General features: G+C 44.7%; 1 protein-coding gene and 1 pseudogene across 1 annotated transcript in view; both read left to right on the top strand.

Moving 5' to 3' along the window:
- Nucleotides 1–13,521, top strand: part of WWOX (WW domain containing oxidoreductase) — a 670,666-nt gene that overhangs the window by 517,400 nt on the left and 139,745 nt on the right. The window lies entirely within an intron of this gene.
- On the top strand, nucleotides 3,829–3,945 carry LOC136660989 (5S ribosomal RNA; annotated as a pseudogene).

Genomic DNA, 13,521 nt, shown 5'->3' with positions numbered 1-13,521 from the left:
GTGGAGAACTCGTGCAAGGAAAGCGCCCTACAGATAGACCACAGCTGTGATACAAGGACATCTGCAAGAGGGATCTGAAGGCTTAGGAGTGGACCTCAACAGGTGGGAAAACCTGGCCTCTGAGCGACCTGCTTGGAGGCAGGCTGTGCAGCATGGCCTTTCCCAGTTTGAAGAGACACTTGGCCAACAGTCTGAGGCTAAGAGGCAAAGAAGGAAGGCCCATAGCCAGGGAGACAGACCAGGGACAGACTGCACTTGCTCCCGGTGTGGAAGGGATTGTCACTCCCAAATCGGCCTTTTCAGCCACACTAGACGCTGTTCCAGAACCACCATTCAGAGCGCGATACCAGAGTCTTTCGAGACTGAAGGTTGCCAACAACAATATATATTCCTCCGTAAACGTGAGCAGAAACAGGCCTTTTTGTCGTTGTTTAGAACTGGCGGTTTGAAGTGTAGCAAATGCTGTGCTTCTATTGCGAAGGGCGGCTTCCTCTCCACCCCACTCCCCGCACACATGCCGGTGCACCTGGAAAGCAGCTCTACCTGTTTACAAATTACCCCAATTTTCTGCTTGAATCAGCAGTAACTGTTTACCCTCCCCCGTGATGTAATTAGGCCTGCAGAGTTCACATGTGCTTATTATGATCTCTCTTGTGTTTTGTTCTTTTTTTCTTGTAGCTGTAATCATACATATATATATCTATATAAGTATTAAAGTGTTGTATCAATTGTTCAGCTAAATTATGCACAGTGGGCCTTGCTAGCCCTCCATTAACATAAAGTATGCTAAACAAAGTGTTTTCTTTCTGATAATTATACTCTAAAGCACCCAGTGCTTATTAATTTACTTTCCATCTAGGTTCTCCCCTTTTTATTTCTGGAAACTTTTGGCTATCTTCATGGCAACTGACAGAGGCCAAGCCCTCTTCCTTCAATCTGTGGACTGGAATAAAACTCTGTCTCTTTCTCTCTTTCATGCATGCAAGTTAACACAATCATACAACCTGCGCTGGCCATTGTGTGTAACACTGGACATTTTATGCCTCGCCGGATAATTTTCAACCTGCTTCTTTAAATGTATAGTCAGTTTGTCTCCTTCAATATCTGTGTTCCAAGTGCATGAGTTGTGCATTCCCCATGTAATTGCCTGGCTGTAGGTTTGAGGGGGCCCCTGGACCAATCACCCTTCAGTGGAGCCCATCTTTGTTGGTGGACTTACTGTGCAGCAGCCAGCAGCACTTCAGTTGGTGCAGTTGTGACTGCCATTGCTGTCCACTACAGTGCCAGCATCAGTCTGGAGTGACACTAGATCTGGAGCATGATGGTGGCACTTCTGGCACACTGGCATCCCTATCAGCACTGTGGGACACTGCAAACCTTACATCAGTGGTGTTCCAGTCAGTGCTGGCATGCTGGAGCCCCCATTTAATCCTCTTCCAACAGTGCTGCTGTCATAGCACTGCCAGTGAGCTACTACGTCAGGGGCTGCAAGAAGCACCAGGAAGGTGGCAAAGTACAGATCTGGGGGGCACAATTATTGGTTGAGGTGCCACATGCCAATGTTAGAGCAGTTTTCCAGGAATCGGGTGGATGTTCCAACTGTACACCCCCTGTCTTTATATGGGGGCTGCATATGCACCCCCTACCATTTGCAGTTCCTCAGATTCATGCTCACATAAACAGCATCCATGCATCCACTCCAAAAATGTACATCCCAGGTTCTTTTCTCCCTGGTAGTGAGCTTGTGAGAAACAGAGACAGATTTGGTTCACATCTGTACACTCAGAGAGACGTTGTTAGTCACTCAAATGTGATGGTCGGAGTTTACCTAGTCAACAAGTGGGGAAATCTAGACATCTGTATTTGAGCTTTTTGTGAACTATAACTGAGATTGTCAGTATTTGTATGAGAACAACTGTGTTTACCATTTAAATTTCTGTGTAAAATACACTCTAGTCGTACGAACTGAATTGCACTTTCCCCCCCATACATGTAATTACATAAGAACATAGGAACATAAGAAGAGACCCTGGACAGCAGGAGACCTATATCCTCCCTTGCATCTGGCATTTTGAGGTAGCCCACTTCTAAAATAAGGAGGTTGCACATACCCATCATGGCTTGTAACCTGTGATGGCCTTTTCCTCCAGAAATTTATCCAATTCCCTTTTAAAGGCATCTAGGCCAGATGCCATCACCACATCCTGTGGCAAAGAGTTCCACAGACTAACTATATGCTGAGTACAGAAGTATTTTATTTTGTCTGTCCTAACTCTCCCATCACTCAGTTTTAGTGGATGTCCCCTGGTTCTGGTGTTATGTGACAGGGAAAAGAGCATCTCTATCTACTCTATCCATCCCCTGCAAAATTTTGTATGTTTTAATCATGTCCCCCCTCAGGCGCCTTTTTTCTAGACTGGGGTGTCCAGACTTTTTGGCAGGAGGGCCACATCATCTCTCTGACACTGTGTGGGGAAAAGAAATAATTAATTTACATTTCAAATTTGAATAAATTTACATAAATGAATATAATAGAGATGGAACTTATATGAATGAATGAAGGTCTTGCAATAGCTCAATGCCTATAAAAGGCCTTGCACAAAGCAAGGCCAACCTTTCCTTCGCTGCTACTGCTGCATCACAGATGTGAAAAAGCAAGCAGTGGAGGGAGCCGTCATCCCATAGCTCACGTGAGAGGTTGAACAGTTGGCAGAGAGCAGTCGCATCAGGCCAGTGCAGGCTCCAGCAAGTCTTTGGAGGGCCAGAGGCTCATTGGAGACTGGGGGCTCCCTGAGGGCCGGATTGGGAGTCCTTGAGGGCCGCAAGTGGCCCCAGGGCCAGGATTTGGGCGCCCCTGTTCTAGACTGACAATGGGGCCTCCTCGTAAGGGAGGTGCCCCAGCCCAGTAATCATTTTGGTCGCACTCTTCTGAACCTTTTCCATCAGAAAATAATTAGGTTTTTTATTTCCAAAGTTTATTCTGAGACTTAATTTCTCCTCCAGAAACTGAGCTATTGTAATAAACTTGCAGGTTTGGGACACAGAAAGTCTGTGGATTCTCTCTTTATGTCAAGGGAACCTTATTGGAATGTCTGTACAGCGTCCCAAGTTGATTGTGAAAGAACATCCAATTCATTTTGAGTGAAACTTTGAATTAATTAGTTGATTTTTTTCTTTCCAGTTTGCATAGCAAGGTAATGTAGATATGTTGCTGCCGCTTGACTTTTTGCCTAATCCTTTGAGTGGTTGTTTAATCTTTTTGTTATATATTAGAATTAGAGACTTGGAAGATATGAATAATTAATCTAATTATCTGCCTATGTCTTTAATTTCTCTAATGTTTTATATTTTTTTTCTTTTAAAGAAAAAAACACTCCAGCTTTACAAATTGGTTTAGGACAGGAAACCCTTTTAAAGGATTTTGTGTTTCATCAAATAAGTGCAATTTGGGGAGGGAGAGGTGGATTGAGCAGAGGGGAAATGCTATATTAAATTCAGAGTTATGCAAATGGAGAACTGTTAATCTAGAGTGCTTTTGACCAGCATTTCAAGGTGTGTTTCCTGCATCTGTAACTTGGGTTTAGGAAGTAAGATTAGTTGGGGGGGGGGGAGCTATTTCAAGAGCGTGATATCTCAAGAGCGAATCCTTCCCTCTATCATTGGTTCTGCCTTACAAGTCAAAGGACTTACCGAGAAGAAACAGGGGTTGATTCAGCCTGCACTCTCAGCAATCAGTCCAACCTCAAGAACGTGTAACTTAGACTGATCTTTAATATATACTGCTGAAGTTCCACCTCTGGCCAAAAGATGGGAAAATAGTCTCCCATTGGCAGCAACTGTTACCCTGCACATGCCTGATCTCATCTGATCTCGGAAGCTAAGCAGGGTCAGGCCTGGTTAGTACTTGGATGGGAGACCGCCTGGGAATACCGGGTGCTGTAGGCTTATACCATAGTCTTTTGAGACTGAAGGTTGCCAACCATGGTGGGTCCCAGCTTCCCTGTTATTAGGCCCATTAGAGAAATACTTGTAAGATTCCTCTTTTCATAGCAATGCCTGAGAAATCCAACCCTCCACTGACATTATTACCCATTACTGAAGACTGTACTCTGCCCACTGTGTTTTTTAAATTAGTAGAGCATGTACAGTTGTGTGCTGTTCACTCTCCCCATTGGGTTAAAAAAGTAGAATAACACAATTGCCCTACAATTTAGTGTTAGCATTATTCAAAATATCAGCCAGCTTCAAAATCTGTAGCAGTTGCATGTGTGAAATGGCACGCTGTGCACCACATGATGTCTGTGTGTCCATCCTCCAGCATCCTTGACATGTGCACTAGCAATGATAAGCGTTCATCCCTCACAAAGAGATTGAGGTTCTAGAGACCCTGAGGAAGGGGGCTTGCACATGAAGAATGACAATTTCAGCAACACACACTAAGAGCATTTAAACAAGGCAGTGAGACTGTGGGGCCTGGTTGGAAATGGGCTGAGGGGCTAAGGCCTCAGAGGGACCCATGTCCTGCCACATCCTTCCTATCGGCTGCAGCCATTGTTAAACCTCTCTGTTGATTTTGCCCTATTTATTTATTTATTTTTTTAAAAGGCAGCTGACATGAGCATCCCCAATGTTGCTGTCTGTGAACAGAGCGATGAAAATAGATTCCTTTCACCTCATCCTGCTTTGAACTTTCTAAAAACCTAGAATAAATTTCCAATAAATCAGATGTGTTAGCGCAGATCCGATGCTTCATTCTGTCGCTCTTTCGAGTCAATGGCAGGAAGCCATTTGTCCTTTTGGTTCCATTAACATCCTTCCTTAAAGGTCTGCCGATTCCGTACGAATATTTTCCCATAGAGAGCTGATAGTTGTATTTTGATACCCAGGCTGAGCCCAGCATGGGGGCTGAACTGGAGCAGAAATCAATGAGACAGCATTAGGACGCAATTGTCACTCATTATCAGAAGCGAAAGACCACTGTTATTCACAAGCCGAAAGCATTTCACCAACTGTTTTCGCAAAGCATTCGTTTTGGTGCATTTTCAATTTTCATGCTTCTCTGAAGCACTTGGCCTTATAAAGACCATTATTACCGCCACCCTCAAATTTGTGGAATTAAAGCTAAGCAAATGCTTCCAAGCCTCCACTGCTTTCTGATTTGATCTGCTTTGTATCCACCCCTTCACTCTCCTGGTCACTATTTTTAGTGCTTTCTTCAGTGTGGTAAGGCTCATGTGCCTCAAGGACAACACACCCTGTTATTTGAAATTGTGCTCCCCATCCCAATATAAATATCCCTCAGCATTCAGCCCTTCTTGATTTCATCATTATGTGTCACAGTACAAGGTCAGTGTGGCATTTCCACAAGGACTCCCCCCTTGAGAACATATTGAGATCTTTTCTATCTTCCTTCTCCTCCACCCAGACCAGGTGGGTCCCCATTCATTTCAATATTTTATTTTTAATATATTAGACTGGTATGTGACTGTATTTGGGGAAATGTGACAGATCTGTACTTTTAACAGGCTACTATGTATATGCTTTTAACAATTTTAGTCACTCCTGGGTAAGTGTGGGTAGAATTCCAGACTAGGCTTGTTAAAAATTTCCCTGCTTGATAATGTCGTTTCTGATCCTGACATCACTTCCGGTGGGTCCTGACAGATTTCATTCTAAAAAGTGGGTCCTGACTCTAAACGCTTGAGAACCACTGCCCTATGGTGATGTTTCCACAGCCTGGAACATCATGTCACCATTATGTTAGCCTCGAGTTACTGAACTAAGAGGCACCTTTTATGTGGCTACTTTAGTATATCTAACAGGGAGAGATCAATGGTCCCTTTTCATTCCAACATAGCATCTTTCCCCCCCAGTTGCCGTTTGCTTTTGTGTCACTCAGTGTCACTTTTGCATCTTTGTTAGATTGGAACAGGGGGATTCATTTTTCTCCATTTGCTTAGCTGTATAGCCCGTTAGTTGGCAACCTTCAGTCTCGAGAGACTATGGTATCGCGCTCTGAAAGGTGGTTTTGGAACATCGTCTAGTGTGGCTGAAAAGGACAATTCGGGAGTGACAATCCCTTCCACACCGGGAGCAAGTGCAGTTTGTCCCTGGTCTGTCTCCCTGGCTGTGGGCCTTCCTTCTTTGCCTCTTAGCCTCAGACTGTTGGCCAAGTGTCTCTTCAAACTGGGAAAGGCCATGCTGCACAGCCTGCCTCCAAGCGGGCCGCTCAGAGGCCAGGGTTTCCCACTTGTTGAGGTCCACTCCTAAGGCCTTCAGATCCCTCTTGCAGATGTCCTTGTGTCGCAGCTGTGGTCTACCTGTAGGGCGTTTTCCTTGCAGGAGTTCTCCATAGAGGAGATCCTTTGGGATCTGGCCATCATCCATTCTCACGACATGACCGAGCCAACGCAGGCGTCTCTGTTTCAGCAGTGCATACATGCTAGGGATTCCAGCACGTTCCAGGACTGTGTTGTTTGGAACTTTGTCCTGCCAGGTGATGCCGAGAATGCGTCGGAGGCAGCGCATGTGGAAAGCGTTCAGTTTCCTCTCCTGTTGTGAGCGAAGAGTCCATGACTTGCTGCAGTACAGAAGTGTACTCAGGACGCAAGCTCTGTAGACCTGGATCTTGGTATGTTCTGTCAGCTTCTTTTTGGACCAGACTCTCTTTGTGAGTCTGGAAAATGTGGTAGCTGCTTTACCGATGCGTTTGTTTAGTTCGGTATCGAGAGAAAGAGTGTCGGAGATCATTGAGCCAAGGTACACAAAGTCATGGACAACCTCCAGTTCATGCGCAGAGATTGTAATGCAGGGAGGTGAGTCCACGTCCTGAACCATGACCTGTGTTTTTTTTAGGCTGATCATCAGTCCAAAATCTTGGCAGGCCTTGCTAAAACGATCCATGAGCTGCTGGAGATCTTTGGCAGAGTGGGTAGTGACAGCTGCATCGTTGGCAAAGAGGAAGTCACGCAGACATTTCAGCTGGACTTTGGAACTTTGCTCTCAGTCTGGAGAGGTTGAAGAGCTTTCTGTCTGATCTGGTCCGGAGATAGATGCCTTCTGTTGCGGTTCCAAAGGCTGTATAGCCCACGTTTGTAAAATTGTATATAAATATTTTCTATTAGAATAATTATTATAGTAGAGTCAATATATGACATGATGCATCTGGTTCAGATTTAAAAAGCAGGAAAAAAAGGGAGGGGTCAATAGTATCAGGCACTGAACAATAGCCCTGGAGCTAATGTTCATTGAAACCAGTTTTGTTTCCTTGATCAAAACAGTTGCATGTCTTGAAAGGAAGCATTCTGTTCTATGGTTATGGTCTTGATCTGGTTTGATTGAAAGCCATCATGGTGCCAACTGTTTTGCACTGACCTTGTGGTTAACAGGTAGAATTGCTGCCAGCCAGGTTGGAAAGGATGAAAAGCAAACAGGTGAAACCTAACCTGTGGGTTGAGGGAGGTGTGTCACTTGGGATGAGGGTTTACAATTTCATCCCATGCATAGGGTGTGTGGGCCTCAAAATGGGTGTACAAAAAATGGGTGTACAAATGGCTTTATTGTCAATTAATTAATACTACAGAAAATTACTGGTTGTTCCAAGACCATTGTTTAGCATTCCGCACCCAAGTGACAAACAAAACAACTATGAACACAAGCATACACACACACTTATTGTTCTTTGTTTAGCTATAGAAACCACTTTGTGAACTACTTTTTGGTGGGAAAGCATTATTCTAATGTTAGTTATAATAATAATCTCAGCCTTTGCTTCCCTGAATGAGAAATGACTAACTCTAGAGCTGTGACTTCCACGATCAGACTTGCACTTGCCTGTGCTATATAGAAGTATGGCTCTGTGTGTGTTTGAAAGTAGGTTTATTTTGGAGAAGATCCATCAAGGCACTTAGTTTTGCCACGCACTTAGGAGGAAGCGAGTCTGAGGCCCATTGGAATCATCTAACAGTCCAATCCTGTCCCCTGCCGCTCTGTAGCCTGCAGCCATGTCACAGAGACGTATGCTGCAAGCAGGGGGGGGGAGGGGAAGAATCAGAAGGCCTGCAAGAGGTAAGGAAAATATTTACTTCTCCGTAGGCCTCCTAATGGCCTATGGGACTCCATCTATATAGCTGGCGTAAGACAAAGGAGAGAAAAGGGGAGGGCCCAAGTGATGGGAAGGGGATAGGATTCTGGTGTAGGCCAGTGTCACCAGATCCACCCCTATCCTTCCCCTCCCCACCCCAGCCAACTTACCAAGGCTGATGCAGCCTGAGGCAGTATGGCTCCAGTCCTACCACTGCTTTGCAGTAGCAGCTGGGACTGGCCTGGGGATGGTGATAGACCGCTGCTACTCGTTTGCAACAGGCCTGCAAAAGGGATCTTTGATTGGGCTGTAAGAGAGATTGCGTGGGAAAAGTCTGCAGTGCACAAAATATTGTGATAGCCTCCAGGGATCCTAAGAAAAACAGTAGGGAAGCATCAATTTGGTTGCCTACACGTTATAACTGCAACTGAACACGGCGTGTCCACATGGTTCTTGTTTCTCTGTCCCATCGTTCTTCTATGATAAAAGTTCACAGCTACGTATGTACATTTCTCAGGGGTCCAAGCCCTGACTGTACCCAAACGTGCTTGGCTGCTGCATAACATGCCTTTAACCATACCCATTCTTTCTTCCCTACCCATAGCACATTCTATTCCTTACCCTGTGGTGTGACAATGCTAGTTTGTACATTTTCAGGGCCCCCTCCATATCATTGTTTAGTACTGATGGGAAATGAAGTGACATTCATGACATTATGTGTCCATGCCATGGGGTAACTGATGTTGCACATTAAAGGGGAAAGATGGGAGCACTTGATACAGCGCCCAAGACCTCTCAGCACTCCCCTTACCCAGGGACACAGGCCCCCCTCCTAGAAAAGCGGTATATAAATACTGTTAATACTGTTAATAAAATGTTGAAGGGAGAAGAGTGATGGGCTAGAGCTGCAGTTCTCTTATGCTACTGAGCCATTTCCTGTGGCTCCCCATTAGGGCTACAATCCCATACATTGCAGAGGGCAAAGGGTTTTTTACCAGGATTCCCCAGCTTCCCAGGGAGCCACTGCTCACAATTTGGGAACCACTGAGTGAGAGTGCTGAGACCTTCTAGCCTACTACTCTGCTCTCCTCTGTATTTCCTATATGGCTCTGTTCTGCTCTTTGTTTTTGGATCTAGGCAGTGAGGATAGAGGCAGGTGTCCCTTACCAATGTCCTCCCTGAGGCAACTGTCTTAGTTGGCCTCATGAATGGGTTGGCCATCAGTGGCAGCCTCCTCTCTGCTTGCCAAAAGGTCTAGTTCCAGAATATCAAAAGTAGAAACCAGATGACAATAACATTTCCTTAGAAAATCGGAAGTAATTTAAAACCATTGGCTTTCTTATCTTTTCCTCCTTAAAACGCAGAGAGAGAGAGAGAGAGAGAAGAAACACTGTTGTCTATAAAAAGCTGATCAAGGAACAATAAGACAACAGCAAGAAAAGTGGTGAAGAAGTATCATTCCCACCGGTTTAATAAACATGCAGATGACTTCAAAATGACATATGCCTATAAAATAGGAAGCCCTAGTTTCCAGTGCTTCAGTTTTAGGCAATTATCAGATGGGCAGCATTTAGTGGAGAGGAGGCAATGTGATCGCTTACAAAAAAAGAAAGAAAGGCTGACTTAATGAATTCCAGACACAAGCACTTTACACAGTGAAGTGACACATGGTTGGTGTGTGCTGTTAAGAAGCCTGTAAGCCACAAACTTCTAATTCATGGCAGAATTGATGAGCACCTTTTGCAGGTCAAAATCAAATCAGGAAAACGCCCAGTTTCCCTCAGCCTTGCAAGGTAATGGGTTCCTTAAGCATCCTGTAGGTTTCAGGAGATTAGTCAAATGGGATCAAATTTAGCCTAAACCAGTACCGCAAAAGCTGAATTTACCCAGCCTGATCTGTGGGCATAATTGGAGACAACTGTGCTTTAGGCCAGCTGTTCACGTTGCCAAAGGATATTAAGAGGGGCCCAGACTCGTCATGTCAGATTGATAAATGTTTATGGGAAAATATGAACCGGGGAGCTTATTTGAACTAGGTGCACATTTAGGAAATGCTGAAAACATGGTAGGGGCATGGGGAAGGTTGTTCTGCAAATGAAACTCTGCAACTGTAGCACCGATAAGATAGGGTCAAGGCAAGTTTGAAAAAGAGGTAGAAGCCTTCCTAGATGTGGGTCCGAGGTTGGCAACAGAACTTGGAAGATGTTAAGATGATAACATGATAACAAGATGTTCAAATGATAACAGGAGCATAAGTCCCCTAAAGTAGTTTGCAGGTATTGGCCACCACGTTGTAACTTGGACACCTTGCAGAATTACTGAATTTGGTCATAAACAACGGCTATTCATCAATACTTTGCCTTTCAATAACTTTAAAAAAGTAGATGCATTGTAAGAGCTCATGAAATGTTGTGGACATATGACAGAAAATGTGTCAAGCACAAGTGTCAGGCCCTAGCTCACAGGGTATGCATAACCACATCCTGCAAAGCAGTTGCGTGCAACCCAACTGGGAGTGGCCCTGGGAATCATATTTTTCCCTGCAATGAAGAATTCTGGTTTGAATACTGACATTCTGGTCGGGGTATTGCATGCACCTATCTGAAACCCTAGAGAGCTAGTGCCTGAGCAATACTGACCCAAGTGACTGACTTGGTATGGAAGCTCCTTTTTTATTTTTTTAAATTACCTTCCCATTTTATGGCAAAGGATGGTGATGGGCAGCCTGTTCAGACTATAGCCATGCCTTCTGAACTACCTACAACTTAGGACTGTGGTTAGAAGGATTAGGGAAAGGAATGTTTGTGTGCATTTACTGTATTGTTACATCAGTCTGTGTGGCTGAGAGGGACATAGGAAGCTGATCTAGCTGAGTTTGTATTGGCTTACTTCAGTTCTCCGGAGGTTCAAACAAAGGTCTTTTCAATCCTACCTAGAGATGCTGGACATTGACCCTAGGGCATTCTGGCTGCAAAGCATCTCCTCCACCACTGACCTACATCCTATCTCCTTTCAATGCTCAGTGTGGGCTGATGATGTCATTGGCCTGCCCTCTAGTGGGCACCACTTGCTCTTTTCTGGTGTGGTACCTGTCCCATGTAGCCTTGTACAGCCACCTTTCCACGAAGGAACTTGTAGCTAAGACAAAGAACACTGTACAAAAGCAAGGAATTAGTCTGGAAAGAAGAAAAGGCTGTAATGTTATATAAGACTGCAATCCAGGATTGCAGACAGGGGTCTTTCCTAGCCCAGCCTGTAGATCAGCCATTTTCAACCACTGTGCTGTGGCACACTGGTGTGCCGCGAGTGGTCCACAGGTGTGCCACAGGAATTTGGGGGAAGGTCATTTATTAATAGGGCCAATGGGAGATGTCAGCCCCCACTGGCAGCATGGTGTGCCTTGTCAATTGGCAAAAACCTTGGTGGTGTGCCTTGACCCATTTTAGTGCCTTGTCAGTGTGCTGTGAGATGAAAAATGTTGAAAATCACTGCTGTAGATGTTGCCAGCGACTGAATCTGGGAAGTTCTGCATGCAAAGGATGTGCTCTGACACTGAGCCACAGTCTCCCTTTTCAAATTCTCACAGCCATCTGCCCTCAGAAGCAGGTTGAAGGAAATCATTGAACCAGCAACCAATCTTGTTTATTTTATTAATTTTTCGCCTTTTTATACCCTTCCTTCAAGGGACTCAGGGTGGTGTACCTAGCTCTACCCCTCCATTTGACCTCACAACAACCCTATGAGGTAAGTTAGACTGAGAGAGAGTAACTGGGACAAGGTCTGTTCCAAGCTCCAGGCAGAAACAGACCCAAGCAAAGTGGAGGCAGGATTGTGACTGAGGTGTTTCAGCCATGCACACACAGTGGGGGCACTGAGAATCTGGTTTGGCCCGATCAACTAACGTTTAATAACTTGTCACTGTGGCTCTATGACGTTTCGAGCAGAAGGAGGAAGGCAGCGCACCCGATGATAGAAAGAGCCATTTCTTAGCATTGAAACTGCATGAGTCACCAAAGAGTTGAACAGGAAAACCATCCAGCAAGCACATGTCAGATAAGGTTACACATCCGACCCACTGCATATTCTACCCCTTCCTGTTGTTTTTCTCTTCCCGTTACATGCTCGTATTTCTGTCACCTTGTCGCTCACACCTAAGAGTTTCTTTGCAGGCCTTTCAAAGCCGCCTGAGTTCTGTTGTGCTGCCTTCCAGCCTCCAACCCTAATTTACTTAAATGGGTGACATGGATTGTGTACGTATAGTCTGTCGAGCAGGTGATCTCCACAATTCCTTTCCTTTTTTCTTTTTTGAAAAGCTCTCCTAGTCCCACTGGCAGTGTCACATTTCAAAGCACGACTCCTGATTTGCATTAAAATGCAATTCCACACTGAGTCGGTTAGCATATGTAACGTTTATTTAAATTTACACAGTATATATTTCATCCTCAGTGTATGTCGATGTGAGGCATCCTGTTCAGATTTGCTACTGTTAGGACCAAACAAAATTGTATCTGTATGCATTTCAATGCAAAATGGATGTCCTTAAATCCATACACTAAGTACAGTGTCAAACAGAATTTGATGTGCTTTTATGAATCTTACGGTTGATGAGTTACTCCCTGTGATTTGTTTTTAATGGTATTGTCTTGCTTTATTTCTACTCCTAAGCCACCCTAGATCTTTGGTGACAGGGTGAGCATGTTGTACTAGTTCTGGAGTTGGACTTAGACCTGGAAGAGCTATGTTCAGATCCCCACTCAGCCATGAAGCTGCCTGGGTGACCTTGGGCCAGTCACTATCTCTTAGTCTCACCTACCTTGCAGGGTTGTTGTGAGGACAAAAGGATGGGAGGAACTAGGTACCTCCTTGGAGGAAGAGCCATACAAAATGTGGAAATAAATAACAAAATTAATAAATATCCATTTTAAGACCAGTCATGTTCAAAACAAGAAGGAACAAATAGTAGAGACTTGAGTTTTGTGGAGTTGGAGACAGAATCACCTTAGATCAGATCAGTCCAAACTAGGGTCATTCCTTTATTAGAACCAGCCAAAAAATAGCGAGTTGTCGAAGAGCAAGCTTTGGAGTCCTACAGAGTTCTTCATCAGGCTAGATGGAATGAGGGCATAGTGGGAAGATGTTGCCAGTTCCCCAACAGTCTTCAGTTTGGAAACTCAAAATTCAGGGAATTATCTTACAGGCTTAATTCAGCCCCTGAAGGGTGTTAGATGCAATACCCCTATGGAGCTGCCTAGCCAAGGGAAATGGGCCAAAATAGAACTGGAAATAGATAGTCTGTACCTAACTCAATCCAAATTCCAATGCAGAGTTGAAACTTGCATGTTCTAGAACAGGGGTCTCCCAACTTTTCAGTCCCAGGGCTGCATCATATATCTTAACATGGTGTCAAGGGCCGGAAGTGAGCTGAGGACTGGGGTTCA

Source organism: Tiliqua scincoides, chromosome 9 (genome assembly GCF_035046505.1).
Source record: "Tiliqua scincoides isolate rTilSci1 chromosome 9, rTilSci1.hap2, whole genome shotgun sequence".
Lineage (NCBI taxonomy): Eukaryota > Metazoa > Chordata > Lepidosauria > Squamata > Scincidae > Tiliqua > Tiliqua scincoides.
The sequence above is the reverse complement of the archived record's forward strand: the minus strand, read 5'-3'. Positions and strand labels throughout refer to the sequence as shown.